Here is a 19,065-nt window from a genome sequence, read left to right on the forward strand (position 1 = left end):
TTGAATGCTGGCTTCCCCACTTACGGGAGAAGGAAATAGCAACCCACTCCAGTACTCTTACCTGGAAAATCCCATGGATGGAGGAGCCTGGTAGGCAACAGTCCATGGGGTTGCAAAGAGTTGGACACTACTGAGCAACTTCACTTTCACTTTTCACTCCCATGCATTGGAAAAGGAAATGGCAACCCATTCCAGTGTTCTTGCTTGGAGAATCCCAGGTAGAGGAGCCTGGTGGGCTGCTGTCTATGGGGTCGCACAGGGTTGGACACAACTGAAGCGACTTAGCAGCAGCAGCAGCAGCAGCAGCTTCCCCACTTACTAGGAGGAGACCTTGATGAGTTTCAGAATCCCTGGGCTCTTGTCTAGAGTGGGAGGATGATCCCCACCTCTGAGGCTCACAGTGGGACATTCAATGAAATAATGTTCATCCACCACCTGGCACAAAGTTGACATGAAATAATGTTAGTTTCTTTTCCTTGCCTTTCTTTTAATCCATCCCTTCCCCCTCCTGTTACTACATTTCCATATGCCTTTCCTACAGCTGGGACTTCACACCTGGATTGCAGCGCAACTCCTCTGTCTTTAGAATGCACTGCTGTTTTCCCTTGAGAACTGTGACCCACCACCTACACCATTTTCACAAGTTATGGTGTAACCTGAGCCAGTGTTAGGAATTAGCACATGCATTAAAAAGTCTCCTGCAGATGTTTTGCTTTACGTGGTGATGGAGAGCCTGCTTGTTTCCAAGCAGATGTGTTGGTTGCTATCTGGCATTATAAAAGGAGGCTTGACTCGTGAACTCAAGTGGGGATATGCGGACAAGTGCTGTAGCTTATTTACTTGAACTAGGCAGGATGTATATTGTCCTTTGTGGCTGCAGGATAATGAGGTGGTAGAAAGCACACAGGAATTTCAGGACACACAGCCAGTCATGGCTTAGGATGCAGTTGTAGGGGCCTTGATCTGATCCCCTTCCTGTCATCTCTTTCCAGCCTGGCCTTTTGTGCCTGAGACTGATAGCTTCTGCTTGGAGAGACTTGTCTTGGAGACTGACATGTGGATGACTGGACAAACCCAGGTCTTTAGGCATAGTCCAAAGCATGCCTTCTCGATGGGAGTGACTTCAAAACCCTGTAAGTCATGAAAATTGATTCTTGGGGAATGGAAAAATCTTCTTTTTATGTATGCATAGAATACATAAACTGATATAAGATATACTTGTGATATTAAAATTTCATGAGAGAGATTTAGGGGGAGAATGCCTGAAAAGTCTCCTTAAGGGGGAAATAATGCAAAAAAAAAAATGTTTGAGAAAGAAGATCTATGGATTCCCTGGTGGTTCAGTGGCTAGGAATCCACCTGCCAATGCAGAGGACAGGAGTTCAATCCCTGATCCTGGAAGATCCACATGCTATGGAGCAACCAAGCCCATGTGCCGCAGCTGCTGAGCCCATGCTCTAGGGGCCCTCGAGCTGCAAGTACTGAAGCATGCCTGCGCACCTGCAGCCTTTGCTCTGCAACAAGAGAAGCCACTACAATAAGAAGCCCGCACACTGCAACGAAGAGTAGCCCCTGATCGTCGCATTTAGAGAAAGCCTGTAGGAAGTAATGAAGATCCAGCATAGACAAATAAAGAATAATAAAAAAGAAAATCTAAGGTTCTTGACTTTGAATGCACACTAGAATGATCAGAGAAGCTTTAAAAATCATGTGGCCGAGGCTGCACCCTAGACTAGTCAAATCAGAATCTTTGGGCTTGCCTCAGGCTTTAGCATTTTTAAGATGCTCCAGATAATTCCAACGTGCCACCAAGTTTGACAACTCCTACTCTGGAGCCCTGATACTCAAAGTGTAGTCCACAGACCAGCAACATCAAGGTCACCTGGGAGGTTGTTTGAAATGCAGACTCTCAGACCTCCAGGTGATCCTTTTGCTTACTGAATTTGAGACACACTTGAAGACATGTTTATGACTAACAAAACCTGAGAACACTTCGGTGCAGCTGTACTAATCCAGTGTCAGCATGTTTCCAGCTATTTGTTTCAGGACTTCATCGTTGGCCTTTGGACTGAGAGGTCCAGTGTACTGGGGGTAGCCCAAGGTTATATTTGTGCTCTGATATGTTGGGGAGCCCTGTGCAGATGGCTTGTTCCCAGGAAGAGAACCAGTGAGAGTAAAGGGGCCAAGTCCAGTCAGCCAGAACTGAGAGAAGTAGGATCTCATCATTAAACCAGCTAGCTTAGAGTTGGTAGTTCATGGGCAAGACACTGATGCATAGAAAGTGAGGTCCCATAGAAAATGGGACAAGATTAACTTGGAAGTCTATAGGATGAACAGGGGGCTTCCCAGGAAGCACTAGTGGTAAAGAACCCACCTGCCAACACGGCATAAGAGAGTTTGATCCTTGGGAAGATCCCCTGGAGGAGGACATGGCAAACAACTCCAGTGTTCTTGCCTGGAGAGTCCCATGGACAGAGGTAGCCTGTCAGGCTGCAGTCTATAGGGCCACAAAGAGACAAACATGACTGAAGCGACTAAACACACAACACACAACATAGGATGAACAAGAATGGAGAAAGACTAGAAAGCTGATGAAAGGGCTGGAGTCTTGCTCAGATATCTTTGTGACATCTGCCAGTCATTCATTTGTTAATTCATGTATTCTTTCAACAAACATTTACTGAGTGATCACTACTTGGATCTGACCTGGAGCAGTTGTTATGGGAATAGAGAAGGATAAACATGACAGATCTTGAAGGGAAAGCTTTGGAAGTAATGACCCAAAGAAATATATGTTATGAGTTAGTTTTGATCAACTTAAAATTATACTTCAAAACTATAATTGAAATCGACAGGTGCAGTCTTTTTATTTTGAGCATTTATTGAGATATAGTTGATTTACAATGTTGTATTAATTTCTGAACAGCACAGTGATTAAGTTATACATATATTTATATATTTTCTTTTCCATTGGTTTATCATAGGGTATTAAATATAGTTTCCTGTGCTATACAGTAGGATCTTTTTGTTTATCCATTCTATATATAGTAGTTGCAAAGTCTTTCTATATTTAGGGTTAAGAACATAGTTTTATAAATGGATGACTTAGAAAATAAGTGAAGAATTTAATGTCATCTGTGTTAAACAAGAAAAAAGTCACTTCAGGCGTATTTTCACTTCCTATTTTAGATGGTCATAGGTTTGAATTAGAATCTTGAAATATTTCTTTGCTGTTGGTGCAAACTAGGCCTTGATATTTTATTAAATGTTATTGCTGTTCAGGTGCTAAGTCATGTCTGACTCTTTGAGACCCCATGGACTGCAGCATGCTAGGCTTCCTTGTCCTTCCCTGTCTCCCAGAGTTTGCTCAAATTCATGTCCATTGAATCACTGATGTTATCTAACCATCTCATCCTCTGCTGCCCCTTTCTCCTTTTGCCTTCAATCTTTCCCAGCATCAGGGTCTTTTCCAATGAGTCAGATCTTCCCATCAGGTGGCCAAATTATTGGAGCTTCAGCTTCAGCAATAGTTCTTCCAATGAATATTCAGGATTGATTTCCTTTAGGATTGACTGGTTTGATCTCCTTGCTGTCCAAGGGACTCTCAAGAGTCTTCTCCAGCACCACAATTCAAAAGTATCAGTTCTTCAATGCTCAATTTTCTTTATGGTCCAACTCTTACATCCATACATGATTACTGGGAAAACCATAGCTTTGATTATACAGACCTTTGTCAGCAAAGTGATGTCTCTGCTTTTTAATATGCTGTCTAGGCTTGTCATATTGGCTCTTGATATAGCTTTCTTTCCAAGGAGCAAGTGTCTTAATTTCATGGCTGCAGTCACCATCTTCAGTGATTTTGGATCCCAAGAAAATAAAATCTGTCACTGTTTCCACTCTTCCCCCTTCTATTTGCCATGAAGCGGTGGGACTGAAGGCCATAATCTTAGTTTTTTTAAATGTTGAGTTTCAAGCCAGCTTTTTCACTCTCCTCTTTTACCCTCATCAAGACACTCTTAAGTTCCTCTTCACTTTCTGCTACTGGGGTGGTATCATCTGCATATCTGAGGTTGTTGGTATTTCTGCTGGCAATCTTGATTCCAGCTTGTGCTTCATCCAGCCTGGCATTTCGGATGATATACTCTGCATATAAGTTAAATAAGCAGGATGACAATATATAGTCTCAATGTACTCAAATTGCCAACATCCACTGGATCATCGAAAAAGCAAGAGAATTCCAGAAAAACATCTATTTCTGCTTTATTGACTATACCAAAGCCTTTGACTGTGTGGATCACAATAAACTGTGGAAAATTCTGAAAGAAATGGGAATACCAGACCACCTGATCTGCCTCCTGAGAAATCTGTATGCAGGTCAGGAAGCAACAGTTAGAACTGGACATGGAACAACAGACTGGTTCCAAATAGGAAAAGGAGTATGTCAAGGCTGTATATTGTCACCCTGTTTATTTAACTTATATGCAGAGTACATCATGAGAAACGCTGGACTGGAAGAAACACAAGCTGGAATCAAGATTGCCAGGAGAAATCTCAGTAACCTCAGATATGCAGATGACACCACCCTTATGGCAGGAAAGTGAAGAGGAACTCAAAAGCCTCTTGATGAAAGTGAAAGAGGAGAGTGAAAAAGTTGGCTTAAAGCTCAACATTCAGAAAACGAAGATCATGGCATCTGGTCCCATCACTTCAAGAGAAATAGATGGGGAAACAGTGTCAGACTTTATTTTTTTGGGCTCCCAAATCACTGCAGATGGTGACTGCAGCCATGAAATTAAAAGACGTTTACTCCTTGGAAGGAAAGTTATGACCAACCTAGATAGCATATTCAAAAGCAGAGACATTACTTTGCCAACAAAGGTTCGTCTAGTCAAGGCTATGGTTTTTCCAGTGGTCATGTATGGATGTAAGAGTTGGACTGTGAAGAAAGCTGAGCACCGAAGAATTGATGCTTTTGAACTGTGGTGTTGGAGAAGATTCTTGAGAGTCCCTTGGACTGAAAGGAGATCCAACCAGTCCATTCTGAAGGAGATCAGCCCTGGGATTTCTTTGGAAGGAATGATGTTAAAGCTGAAACTCCAGTACTGTGGCCACCTCATGCGAAGAGTTGACTCACTGGAAAAGACTCTGATGCTGGGAGGGATTAGGGGCAGGAGGAGAAGGGGACGACAGAGGATGAGATGGCTGGATGGCATCACTGACTCGATGGACGTGAGTCTGAGTGAACTCCGAGAGTTGGTGATGGACAGGGAGGCCTGGCGTGCTGCGATTCATGGGGTCGCAAAGAGTCGGACACGACTGAGCTACTGAACTGAACTGAACTGAATGTACTCCTTTCTGAATTTTGAACCAGTCCATTGTTCCACATAAATTTCTAACTGCTGCTTCTTGACCTGCATACAGGTGTCTCAGGAGACAGGTAAGGTGGTCTGGTATTCTCATTTCTAAGAATTTTCCACAGTTTGTTGTGATCCAGACAATCAAAGACTTTAGCACAGTCAATAAAGCAGAAATAGATGTATTTTCTGGAATTCCTTTGCTTTCTCTATGATCCAGTGAATGTTTAATGCCTTTTCTATGTACAAGCTGGGTTTAGAAAAGGCATTAAATGTTATTAGAGGAATGTAAAACTGATGAGTCCATCACTGTTCAGACAGACTCGGGCTGTAAGCTGATATATTCCTGAGCCAAGCTGTCTACCCCTTGGGGTTCCTGCATCTACTTGACTACTGCAGGGCTAATTATTCTAAATCATAGTCTCATAATTGAACTGATTGAGGGTTACTAGAATAAAGCAAATGCTTTATGTGGCTAATGGTTTAGACGTTTTCATGTCTCTGTCTTTAGGATGATCCATGTACAATGTGCTTAATTCTCCCACCAACATTAACTTCTCACATTTAAAATGTTGAATTAAACAATTTAGTGTCCTTGACAGTGTAATAGATTTTGTTTAATAGCCAATGTCTAAACCTGGACCCAGTTCACCTCATTTTAGTTAATGTATTTTTCCCACAAGGAATGTTTGATGTAAATCTATCAGACATGTATGGATCTATGTGACCTCATAAACCCCTCTGAAGGTTACATAAGAATCATCATTCACACGCCTATTTCATCCCTGATGGTAAGGATGACATGAAAAAGTAAGGATGACATGAAAAAGTAAGGATGACATGAAAAAGTAAGAATGGTGCAAAATGAAGAGGGCATGTCACTCATTTGTTCCCTAATCCTGGAAAAGAAGGTATTAATATGTCCAACATCCATGAAGAAACCATTAACCTTAAATGCTGATATTAGGAATCATATTTAATTATAATACTATATGGGCTTCCCAGGTGGCCCAGTGGTAAAGAATCTGCCTGCCAATTCAGGAGACAGGAGTTTGATCCCTGGGTCGGGAAGATCCTCTGGAGGAGGAAATGGCAACCCACTCTAGTATTCTTGACTGGAGAATCCCATGGACAGAGGAGCCTGGTGGTTGCAATGAGTCAGACACAACTTAGTGACCGAGCACACATAGTACTATATAGTTACAAGGTTTCATAAAATGATTCTTAAATTTTCTTCTCAGCACCATTATGAAATTGGTCAGGTACTTTCCCCCCTGCCCTTTTCAAATCATGTATAAAAAGCCCAGAAACAGTGGACAGAGAGGAGCTTGGTCAGGCCTCTTGTTCACTGAACATTTCCCTATGCTGGATTTCCTGTTATGAGGACAGAGAAGCTCCTCTGTGGTCAGCTCACCTGTGTCTTGATACCAGTTCTGCCATTCACTACCTCTTGGCTTCACTTCTTCATTTACTTACCTAAGACACACTTGTTTGAACACATTATTCCAGGAATAAACTAAATGCATAATATTTATGGACCTTCCAGTCTCTACAATTGTCTCTAGTGGGCTAAATTAAGTGAATGCAACCCTTGTTCCTTATCTGTAAATGGGGATAATAATACCAAATTCCTGGGATCCAGGTGAGGAGGAAATGAGCTGGGAGGTACTCAATAAATGGTAGCTAACTCTGAGCCTTTAGTAGGAACTACTTACCACTACATGGATAAAGATTCATGGGTCCTTTCTACTTGTGTGGGCATCGACAGTTTAAAGAATAAGATGTAAGGCTGCTTCCTGGGCCTTCAAATAATGAAACTTTATCTTATTTTGTAAACTTCCCAGAATATTTAGAGAGCTCTGTTCATAAAAAAGGCACTCAACAAACTTTTGCTGATGAAGAATTTCATCTTTTAATGGTAAATACATTGAGGACCCAGTAAGAGGCTTTGAATTTGCAGACAGATTTACTCTCTAATGAACTGAAAACATTTTGTAGAATGACATTACTATTTAGTCCATATTTTTATTCAGACTGGCAGAGTTGGCAAGGAATAAGACCTCCAGGTCATTCCTCTTAGTCAACAGGTAGACAGGTTAGAGTCTATTAACTGGAAAATTGAGGTAGAATAGATTTGGAGAGAAAGTTCATAAATGGACTTTGATATGCCTTTAGGACCTTGAGCAGGCTATTGATGTGTGTGTGTGTGTGTGTGTGTGTGTGTGTGCAAGAAAGGGATAAAGCCTTTGAGAGCAGGTGTGTCAAAAAAGAAGCAACAGAGGAAAAAAAAGAATTCTGTTGTTGTTGTTCAGTCACTAAATCATGTCCTACACTTTGTGACCCCATGGATTGCAGCATGCCAGGCTTCATTGTCCTTCACTGTCTTCCAGAATTTGCTCAAATTCATGTCCACTGAATCAATGATGGCATCCAACCATCTCATCCTCTGCTGCCCTCTTCTCCGTGGGATTCCCTGGTGTCTCAGATGGTAAAGAATCTTCCCACAATGGAGGAGACCCAGGTTCAATCCCTGGTTTGGGAAGATCCCCTGGAGAAGGGAATGGCTATACACTCCAGTATTCTTGCCTGGAGAATTCCATGGACAGAGGAGCCTGGCAGGCTACAGTCCATGGGATTGCAAAGAATCAGACATGAGTGAGCAACTGACACACACAAAAGGAATCCTAGGGAACAACAAATTTAACAACAAATTTAAAGGGTGGAAAAAGTAGGTGGAGGCAGAAGAGGAGGTCTTGAGAAGATCTGTTCTTCTTCTAGTGTCCCCAGTCTTGGTGATCATTCCCTGGTGGCTCAGTTGGTAGAGAATTACAGGCGGCTGTAATGTAGGAAGTCACGTGCAATTCAGGAGACCTAGGTTCTATCCTTAGGTTGGGAAGATCCCCTGAAGGAGGGCAACCCACTCCAATATTCTTGCCTGGGAAATCACATGAACAGAGGAGCCTGGTGGTCTATGGTTCAGGGGGTTGCAAGAGTTGACTTAGTGACTAAACAACCACCACCACCACCTGGTCATCCAAGCCAGAAACCCAGGCATCATCTTTGACATCACCTTTTCCCACATCCCATCCAAACCAGATCTTGAAAATTCTACCTCCTTAATCACGTTGTATCCATTTCTGTTTTTTATCCAGTCGACAACTTTAGTTCATCTCACATAATTCTGTAGGTTGGGAGTAAGGGCTGTCTCCATTCAGTTCAGTTCAGTCACTCAGTTGTGTCTGACTCTTTGCGACCCCATGAACCGCAGCACGCCAGGCCTCCCTGTCCATCACCAACTCCTGGAGTTCACCCAAACCCATGTCCATTGAGTCAGTGATGCCATCCAACCATCTCATTTTCTGTTGTCTCCTTCTCCTCCTGCCCTCAATCTTTCCCAGCATCAGGGTCTTTTCCAATGAGTCAGCTCTTCGCATCAGGTGGCCCAAGTATTGGAGTTTCAGCTTCAACATCAGTCCTTCCAGTGAACATCCAGGGCTGATCTCCTTTAGGATGGACTGGTTGGATCTCCTTGTAGTCCAACAGACTCTCAAGAGTCTTCTCCAAAACCACAGTTCAAAAGCGTCAATTCTTCTGTGCTCAGCTTTCTTTACAATCCAACTCTAACATCCATACATGGCCACTGGAAAAACCATAGCCTTGACTAGACAGACCTTTGTTGGCAAAGTAATGTCTCTGCTTTTTAATATGCTATCCAGGTTGACTAATGAGCAGAATTTTCCCAAACAATTTGGAAAGGTTTAAGAGAGTTGCTTTCTTTCTTTCTTTCTTCTTAAGAGAGTTTCTTGGAGGAGTCCCAGTACCCTGATGATCTACATGATAAGTGAATTGGATTTGGTCATTAGTTAGTGTTAACCACACTCCCTTTTAGCTGGTTCAGTGCTTGGTGTTAGGAATGCTATCCACCTGGCCTTCTAGTCTTGCCAACTGGGCAGAATGAATATGATCTGTCCTTGGGGTGGTGAAATTGTCTTCAACTCAGATATGTGAGTGGTTTACAAAAGCAAGCCCTTTTTCTTTTAATGTGCTGCACAAATGAAGGCATACCAATAGCTTCATAGAAGAGTTTGCTGAGATTTCATATATTATAAATGTTTATGCTCAATGGAACTGTGATTTCAATGCACAGCTTTGAGCTGGTGACTTGAAAAAAATCTCACAGGGAATCCTTTGGACAGCTAAACAACCTCTTTCATGAAATTAGCTTGATTCCCATCTACTGCATTAGATTTGTTTAAAAGTTGTTTGTTAACAGGACTCAGAACTTTGAAATCAAACAGCTCAGGCTTCTAGAATGGGTCATATATGACCTGCTTCACTCTAGACTATGTTGGTCTGTTGCTCAGTCATGTCCAGTTCTGAGACCCCACAGACTTCAGCACTCCAGGCTTCCCTGTCCTTCACCATCTCCCGGAGCGTGCTCAAACTCATGTTCATTGAATTGGTGATGTCATCCAACCATCTTGTCCTCTATCATCCCATTCTCCTCCAGCCTTCAGTCTTTCCCAGCATCAGGGTCTTTTCTAAGAAGTCAGTGCTTCACATCAGGTGACCAAAGTATTGGAGCTTCAGCTTCAGCATCAGTTCTTCCAATGAATATTCAGGGACTGGACTATGACTCACCTACAATTTTGATTTAAAAAAAAAAAAGCAGTTCTTTTCCTAGTTCAGTGGTTGTCAATCTTAACTATACATTAGAATCACATTGAGAGCTTTAAAAAAGTACTGATGCCTGGAACTCAGGATCTATTTAAATCAGAATCTCTTGGAAATGGAACCTAGTCCTTGGTATGTTCAGAGAATTCCCCAGATAATTGTAAGGTACAGTCAAGGCTGAGAATCACTACTCCTTGTTAACATATTTTGAGTTTCTATGGCATTACGGCCATGCTGATGTGAATTTTGAGTTAGCAGGCTTGAAAATCAGCAATTACAGTAGAAGATAAAGGTAATTAAGTATATAATGTTGAACATCTTAAATGTCTTCCAGTAAAATTACATTTATAAATGGCAGTCTTCTGAAGGTTACCAATAAAAAGACAACATGTATTCCTGAAGCTTCCATGAACACTGGACTTTCCTCCAAGTCATGTCCAATTGTCAGTTTCTACCAGGGACCCTCTGGATTCAACTCTGTTATCAATCAGATATCTCTATGGCTCATACACATTGAATTGTGACCTGCCCTCGTCACACTGCGGGTTCCTAGAGGACATACAATTGTCTGGGTCACTTGTATCCTGAGCAGCTAGCATATGCCCACAGTGTAGGGATGGAGAGTGAGTATTAGTGCACACTTGTTGAATGAAATAAAGGGTCACTGGTGGAGAAACTTCAGACATTTAGAATTGGAATGGCTTTAAAAGATGAAATAGTCCATCTAGCTCCTTCGCAGATAAGAAATTTGACCCTTGATGGTAAGTGATTTGCCCAAGTTCAAACAATTTGTTAGAGGCAGAATCAGAGCTGGACCCTTAGTCTTCTGATAGGTCCACTTTATGAAGTTGCCTGAGAAGACCTCATTATTCTGTAGGTAGGGCTGTGATTAGTGAAGAGCAATTTGCATTATTTAATGCCAGTTTGAAACAATAAAAATAGAATAATGAAATACGTTAACGTAACAGCAAAACGAAAAAAAATATTATGGCTGCTTTGCATCTATGCTAAATATTTGACTTGTAATAATAAAATGTTCAGTTTGTCACAGATTTTGGGGTATAGCAGTGACATAGTTCTGACTTCATTATTTCTCTCAAGGCTGGGGGAAACACTGTAAAATAACTATTCTGACAGTGAGGATTTATTTATTATTATTGTTTTTTTTGTCCTGCTTGTTAAGAGTGACAAATTATCTGGGCAGAGTAAAGAAATCCTATGATTAGTTTAGAAAGGCTTGGCTAGATGGACAGACAGATGGGTGACAGGTAAGATAATTAGAAGGAAAGATTTTTCTACAAAAGGGAAATTCATCTCCATACACAAGGATCCCCAGACTCTGAGATCTAATGTCTGATGATCTGAGGTGAAGCTGATGTAATAATAATAGAAAGAAAGTGCACAATAAATGGAATAGCTTGAATCACCCTGAAACCATCCCTCCCCACCCTTGTCAGTGGAAAAATTGTCTTCCACAAAACCCATCCCTGAGGTGCCAAAAAGGTTGAGGACCACTGCCCATATAGACATTCCCATCACGCATCTTGTCAGAGACATGGCAATAGGCTTCCTTCAAGATATTATTGCAGATTCATAAAATGGATAAATTTTTAAAGAACTTTTGCTGTTCGTATAAAATACTAGATAAAATGGCTATTTTCACTTGGCTGAGGATGACCTCCAGGATTTGGAAATATCAGTAATAAATACTGTATTTATTTAGTAAGATAGAAATCCTTTGGGGAGTATGTAGACCAGGTTGCTAAGCATTTTCAGAATGAAGCTAGGAGAGGGCTCAGTTAAGTCTGGTAACTCTGGTGCAGGGCTGTGAATTGCCTGTCTCTTCAGTTGTGTTCCCTCCAAGCCCAGGTTGCTCTGATTCAAGGTTCATGGCCTGGATCAGCACTACGAGTCTCTGTATCTAGGTAACTTCAGGAGACAAGAGGCATAGTACCACAGAAATAAGCTCAGGCCCTGCATCTTCGCATGGCTATTTCCTGACTTTCTGCATGACATCTCCCCCATTGTCCCCCATGTTCATTTGCTTCAAGGATTTTGACAGCTAGATTAGTCCCTCAAAAAGTAGAGTGAAACTCATAATTTGTATTTACCATAAATCATTGCAGGGAAACCTCTAAGAGATAAAGACACTTATCTCTTATTAGAAAGTCATGTTCTTTTCTTCATACTGACAGACTTGGAAACACAACATCTCCCCTCCCATCTTGGCTTTTGGGATTTAGTGGTAATTCCACTAAATCTCCTGTAGCATATCGGGCACGTACCGATCCGGGGAGTTCCCCTTTCAGTATCCTATCATTTTGCCTTTTCATACTGTTCATGGGGTTCTAAAGGCAAGAATATTGATGTGGTTTGCCATTGCCTTCTCCAGTGGACCACATTCTGTCAGACCTCTCCACCATGACCCACCCATCTTGGGTGGCCCCACATAGCATGGCTTAGTTTCATTGAGTTAGACCAGGCCATGGTCTGTGTGATCAGATTGACTAGTTTTCTGTGATTATGGTTTCAGTGTGTCTGCCCTCTGATGCTTCTCGCAACACCTACCGTCTTACTTGGGTTTCTCTTACCTTGGATGAGGGGTATCTCTTCACAACTGCTCAAGCAAAGTGCAGCCACTGCTCCTTGCCTTGGATGAGGGGTATCTCCTCACAGCTGCTCCTCCTGGCCTTGAACGTGGAGTAGCTCCTCTCGGCCCTCCTGTGCCCGTGCAGCCACCGCTCCTTGGGCGTGGGGTACAGGAGATATGTGGACAATATGCTACAGGAGATCAGTGGAGAAATAACTCCAGAAAGAATGAAGGGATGGAGTCAAAGCAAAAACAATACCCAGCTGTGGATGTGACTGGTGATAGAAGCAAGGTCCGATGCTGTAAAGAGCAATATTGCATAGGAACCTGGAATGTTAGGTCCATGAATCAAGGCAAATTGGAAGTGGTCAAACGAGATGGCAAGAGTGAACATCGACATTCTAGGAATCAGTGAACTAAAATGGACTGGAATGGGTGAATTTAACTCAGATGACCATTATATCTACTACTCTGGGCAGAAATCCCTTAGAAGAAATGGAGTAGCCATCACGGTCAACAAAAGAGTTCGAAATGCAGTACTTGGATGCAATCTCAAAAGCAACAGAATGATCTCTGTTCGTTTCCAAGGCAAACCATTCGATATCACAGTAACCCAAGTCTATGCCCCAACCAGTAACGCTGAAGAAGCTGAAGTTGAATGGTTCTATGAAGACCTACAAGACCTTTTAGAACTAACACCCAAAAAAGATGTCCTTTTCATTATAGGGGACTGGAATGCAAAAGTAGGAAGTCAAGAAACACCTGGAGTAACAGGCAAATTTGGCCTTGGAATACGGAATGAAGCAGGGCAAAGGCTAATAGAGTTTTGCCAAGAGAACGCACTGGTCATAGCAAACACCCTCTTCCAACAACACAAGAGAAGACTCTATACATGGACATCACCAGATGGTCAACAGCGAAATCAGATTGATTATATTCTTTGCAGCCAAAGATAGAGAAGCTCTATACAGTCAACAAAACAAGACCGGGAGCTGACTGTGGCTCAGACCATGAACTCCTTATTGCCAACTTCAGACTTAAATTGAAGAAAGTAGGGAAAACCAATAGACCATTCAGGTATGACCTCAATCAAATCTCTTATGATTATACAGTGGAAGTGAGAAATAGATTTAAGGGCCTAGATATGATAGATAGAGTGCCTGATGAACTATGGATGGAGGTTCGTGACATTGTACAGGAGACAGGGATCAAGACCATCCCCATGGAAAAGAAATGCAAAAAAGCAAAATGGCTGTCTGGGGAGGACTTACAAATAGCTGTGAAAAGAAGAGAAGTGAAAAGCAAAGGAGAAAAGGAAAGATATAAGCATCTGAATGCCGAGTTCCAAAGAATAGCAAGGAGAGATAAGAAAGTCTTCCTCAGTGGTCAATGCAAAGCAATAGAGGAAAACAACAGAATAGGAAAGACTAGAGATCTCTTCAAGAAAATTAGAGATACCAAGGGAACATTTCATGCAAAGATGGGCTCAATAAAGGACAGAAATGGTATGGACCTAACAGAAGCAGAAGATATTAAGAAGAGGTGGCAAGAATACACAGAAGAACTGTACAAAAAAGATCTTCACAACCCAGATAATCACGATGGTGTGATCACTCACTTAGAGCCAGACATCCTGGAATGTGAAGTCAAGTGGGCCTTAGGAAGCATCAGTATAAACAAAGCTAGTGGAGGTGATGGAATTCCAGTTGAGCTATTTCAAATCCTGAAAGATGATACTGTGAAAGTGCTGCACTCAATATGCCAGCAAATTTGGAAAACTCAGCAGTGGCCACAGGACTGGAAAAGGTCAGTTTTCATTCCAATCCCAAAGAAAGACAATGACAAAGAATGCTCAAACCAGTGCACAATTGCACTCATCTCACACACTAGTAAAGTAATGCTCAAAATTCTCCAAGCCAGGCTTCAGCAATATGTGAACCATGAACTTCCAGATGTTCAAGCTGGTTTTATAAAAGGCAGAGGAACTAGAGATCAAATTGCCAACATCCGCTGGATCATGAAAAAAGCAAGAGAGTTTCAGAAAAACATCTATTTCTGCTTTATTGACTATACCAAAGCCTTTGACTGTGTGGATCACAATAAACTGTGGAAAATTCTGAAAGAGATGGGAATACCAGACCACCTGACCTGCCTCTTGAGAAACCTATATGCAGGTCAGGAAGCAACAGTTAGAACTGGACATGGAACAACAGACTGGTTCTAAATAGGAAAATGAGTACATCAAGGCTGTATATTGTCACCCTGCTTATTTAATTTATACACAGAGTACATCATGAGAAACACTGGGCTGGAAGAAGCACAAGCTGGAATCAAGATTGCTGGGAGAAATCTCAATAACCTCAGATATGCAGATGACACCACCCTTATGGCAGAAAGTGAAGAGGAACTCAAAAGCCTCTTGATGAAAGTGAAAGTGGAGAGTGAAAAAGTTGGCTTAAAGCTCAACGTTCAGAAAACTAAGATCATGGCATCCGGTCCCATCACTTCATGGGAAATAGATGGGGAAACAGTGGAAACAGTGTCAGACTTTATTTTTTTGAGCTCTAAAATCACTGCTGATGGTGAAATTCAAATCACTGCAGCCATGAAATTAAAAGATGCTTACTCCTTGGAAGGAAAGTTATGACCAATCTAGACAGTATATTCAAAAGCAGAGACATTACTTTGCCAACAAAGGTCCATCTAGTCAAGGCTATGGTTTTTCCAGTGGTCATGTATGGATGTGAGAGTTGGACTGTGAAGAAAGCTCAGCGCTGAAGAATTGATGCTTTTGACCTGTGGTGTTGGAGAAGACTCTTGAGAGCCCCTTGGAGTGCAAGGAGATCCAACCAGTCCATTCTGAAGGAGATCAGCCCTGGTTGTTCTTTGGAAGGACTGATGCTAAAGCTGAAACTCCAATACTTTGGCCACCTGATGCAAAGAGTTGACTTTGCAAATGAAGAGTCAGCTCAACCCTAAATAAATAAACTAAAAAAACTTTAGAAGATAGACGATGCCCAAAGTTATATACATCAGGGGAAACGTAGGGCCTGGGAGATGGGGGAAGGTCATATAAATAAATGAAATAGGCAGAATGTTTAACAGTTGGGAATTATGAGGACCGAGGCTGACAGAGAAGGCAGTTCCTGCTGAAAAGGGATGGATGCTCCTCCCTTCCAGACTTTGCAGCATCTTTGCAGATCTTCTGAGTTTGCTGAGGAAGTTAGAAATCTGGGTGTCTATATTAGAATCTCTTCTTTATAAAATTGTTACTGACCAATTAAGCCACACACCCCTGGGCCCTAGTTCTGGGGAAGGCCAGCCAAGGTACACCCCTGCGCAGTTAGTTTCTGAAGTTGAACTCTGTCCAGTCTTTGAAAATCAAGAGAGTGGGGGCCAGAGTGTCCCACCGGAGAGGCCAAGGATCAACCATCACAAAGTCATGGTCACCCGAATTCTGCCTGACCTGCTCGTCCACTTTCACCTGGACCACAGGTGGTTCGAAAGCTTTGTCTGTGGTTTCCACCTTTGGATTTCTGTCCTGTGTGCTATTAACGTGCTGAGTTGAGTAATTGTTCTTTCCCCAAGTCAGTGAGCTAAGCCTTCTTTGTAGGTACTGCAGTGTTATCCAACGACAGGGACAAAGCCAACAGCTCAACTCCTTGTCGACCTCTCATCTGCTTTTTACCTCATCATCTCCTTTAGTCCTGGGCTTCCTTCATTGTGCAATCAATCCTGGTATTAAAAACTCTCTGTTTTAAATATTCAAGTACTTTCTGACTTCTGATTAGATTCTGAGCAATTTGATAAAACTTTCACATAATATGTTAAGAATTGTTTATTAGTTTTTTAAGAATTAAGGAACCTCCTCCATACTGTTCTCCCTAACGGCTGTACCAATTTGCATTCCCATCAACAGTTATGAGCGTTCCCTTCTCTCCACATCCTCTCCAGCATTTATTGTTTGTAGATTTTTCAGCGATAGCCATTCTGGCTGGTGTGAGATTGTATCTCATTGTAGTTTGACTTGCATTTCTCTAATAATTAGTAATGTTGAACATCTTTTCATGTGGCTATTGGCCATCTGTATGTCATCTTTGGAGAAATGTCTATTTAGATCTTCTGCCCATTTTTTGAGTGAGTTGTTTGTTTAGAGGCGGTTAAGCGTCATGTTTTTACATGATGCATTTACAAGCTTCTTGTAAATTTTGGAGACTAATCCCTTATCAGTCACATCATTTGCAATTATTGTCTCCCAATCTGTGGGTTGTCTTTTCATTTTGTTTATTATTTCCTTTTCTTTTCTAAAGCTTTTGAGTTTAAGTAGGTTCCACTTGTTTATTTTTGTTTTTATTTCCCTTATTCTGGGAGATGGATTGAATAAGATACTGCTGCAATTTATGTCAGAGAGTGTTCTTCAAAAATGTGCAATCCCACTCCTGGTCATATATCTGGAGAAAAAGATGATCCAAAAAGATACATGCACCCCAATGTTCACTGAAGCTCTGTTTACAATAGACAATACATGAAAGCAACCTAAATGTCTTACTAAAAAATTTCAGGAGGTAGAGGATGTCCAAAATTATACATCATGGGAAATGCAGGGGCTCGGAGATGGGGGAAGCAAGCAGGGCGTAACAGGTCTTCCTAGATCTGTAAATACAGAGGTATGGATAAAGACGTGGTACAAACAAACATACAATGGAATATTACTTAGCCATTAAAAAGAATGAAATAATGCTATTTGCAGCAACATGGATGGCCTAGAGTGTGTCATACTGAGTGAAGTAAGTCAAACAGAGAAGAAGAAATGTCATATGACATCCTCTATATATGGAATCTAAAAGGAAATGATACAAATAAACTCACAAAAGAGAAAAAGACTCACAGACTTAGAGAATGAACTTATGGTTGCCAGGGAGAAGGGATAGTTAGGGAGTTTGGGATGGACATGTACCCACTGCTATATTTAAAATGGATAACCCACAAGGGCCAATTGTATAGCACATGGAGCTATGCTCAATGTTACGTGGCAGCTGGAATGGGAGGGAGTTTGAGGGAGAATGGTTACATGTATTTGTATGGCTGAGTCCCTTCTCTGTTGACCTGCAGCTAGCACAATATTGTTTATTAGCTATAGCCAGATACAAAATTAAAAATTCAAAAAGAATTGTAGATTAGTTTATAAATATTTTTCTCTATTTACATTAACTCAAGGTCATTGCATTAATGATTATGTTTTTAAAATAGCCATTTTGGTGCACTAACAGCTTTCAAAATACTGTATATTCATTTCTGTTAGAATTGTTTAGAGAAAGAACTTTAGGAATTCATGTACAATGTTGCCACAGGTAATTTTATCCTGAAACCAAAGCACTGTTTTCATAACAAAACTTTTTTTTATTATCCTCCTATCAATAGTATATGTTTGTGATGACTAAATATGATCATGTGTAGTATTTTTTAAAAAATCACCTTTTTGAAGTATAATTTATGAGAAATACAATGCAAACACTTTAAGTGTATGTACAATTTGGTGAGCTTCAACGAATGCCAGCACTGTGTAACACTGACACAATCAAGAAGTAGAAAATTTAATCATCCCCAGCAGTTCCCTAAATCTCTTTTATGGTCAGTCCATCCAACCCAAGGTGCTGTTTTCTTTCTGTTACTACAAATTAGCATTTCCTTTTCTAGAATAACATATACATGGAATCATACAGTATGTTTTTTGTAGTGTCTAGCTTCTTTCTCTCAACACATGATTTTTAAATCTAGTCATTCTGAATGTGAGTACTTTTTTCTTTTTGGCATGGATTAAGTAAAATTTATCTATTTACCTTAGATGGAAATTTGAGTTGTTTAAGTTTGGGGGGGTTATGAATAAAGCTGTTATAACAATCCATATACAAATCTTTGCATGAAAAAATATTTTGTTACTTGAGTAAATATCTAGGAGCTTTGTTGCTGAGTAACATGGAGTATATGTTTAACTTTATAAGAAAATGCCAAAATGTCTCTAAAAGGTAGTCATACCATTTTGCATTCCCACCAGCAATGTATGAAAGACCTGGTTACTCCACATCCTCGTTAACAACTAGTATTATCACTGCTCTTTATTTCAGCCTTTCTAGTGAAGTGGTAACTCATTAGAGGTTTTTTTAAAATGAATTTTAATTTTTCCCAAATTTTATTGGTATAACTGGCAAAATTGTGTATGTTTAAGATGTATAATATGATGGTTTGACATACCTATATATTATGAAATAATTACCATAATAAACTAATTAACACACCTTATCTCACATTGTTACCTTTTTTTTTTATGGTGAGAGTTCTTAGGATCTCTTAGCATATTTCAAATATACAATGCTGTATTACTAACTGTAATCGCCATGTTGTATATTAGATACTCAGAATATATTCATCTTATAACTGGACGTTTGT

This window comes from Bos indicus, chromosome 8, assembly GCF_029378745.1.
Source record: "Bos indicus isolate NIAB-ARS_2022 breed Sahiwal x Tharparkar chromosome 8, NIAB-ARS_B.indTharparkar_mat_pri_1.0, whole genome shotgun sequence".
NCBI lineage: Eukaryota > Metazoa > Chordata > Mammalia > Artiodactyla > Bovidae > Bos > Bos indicus.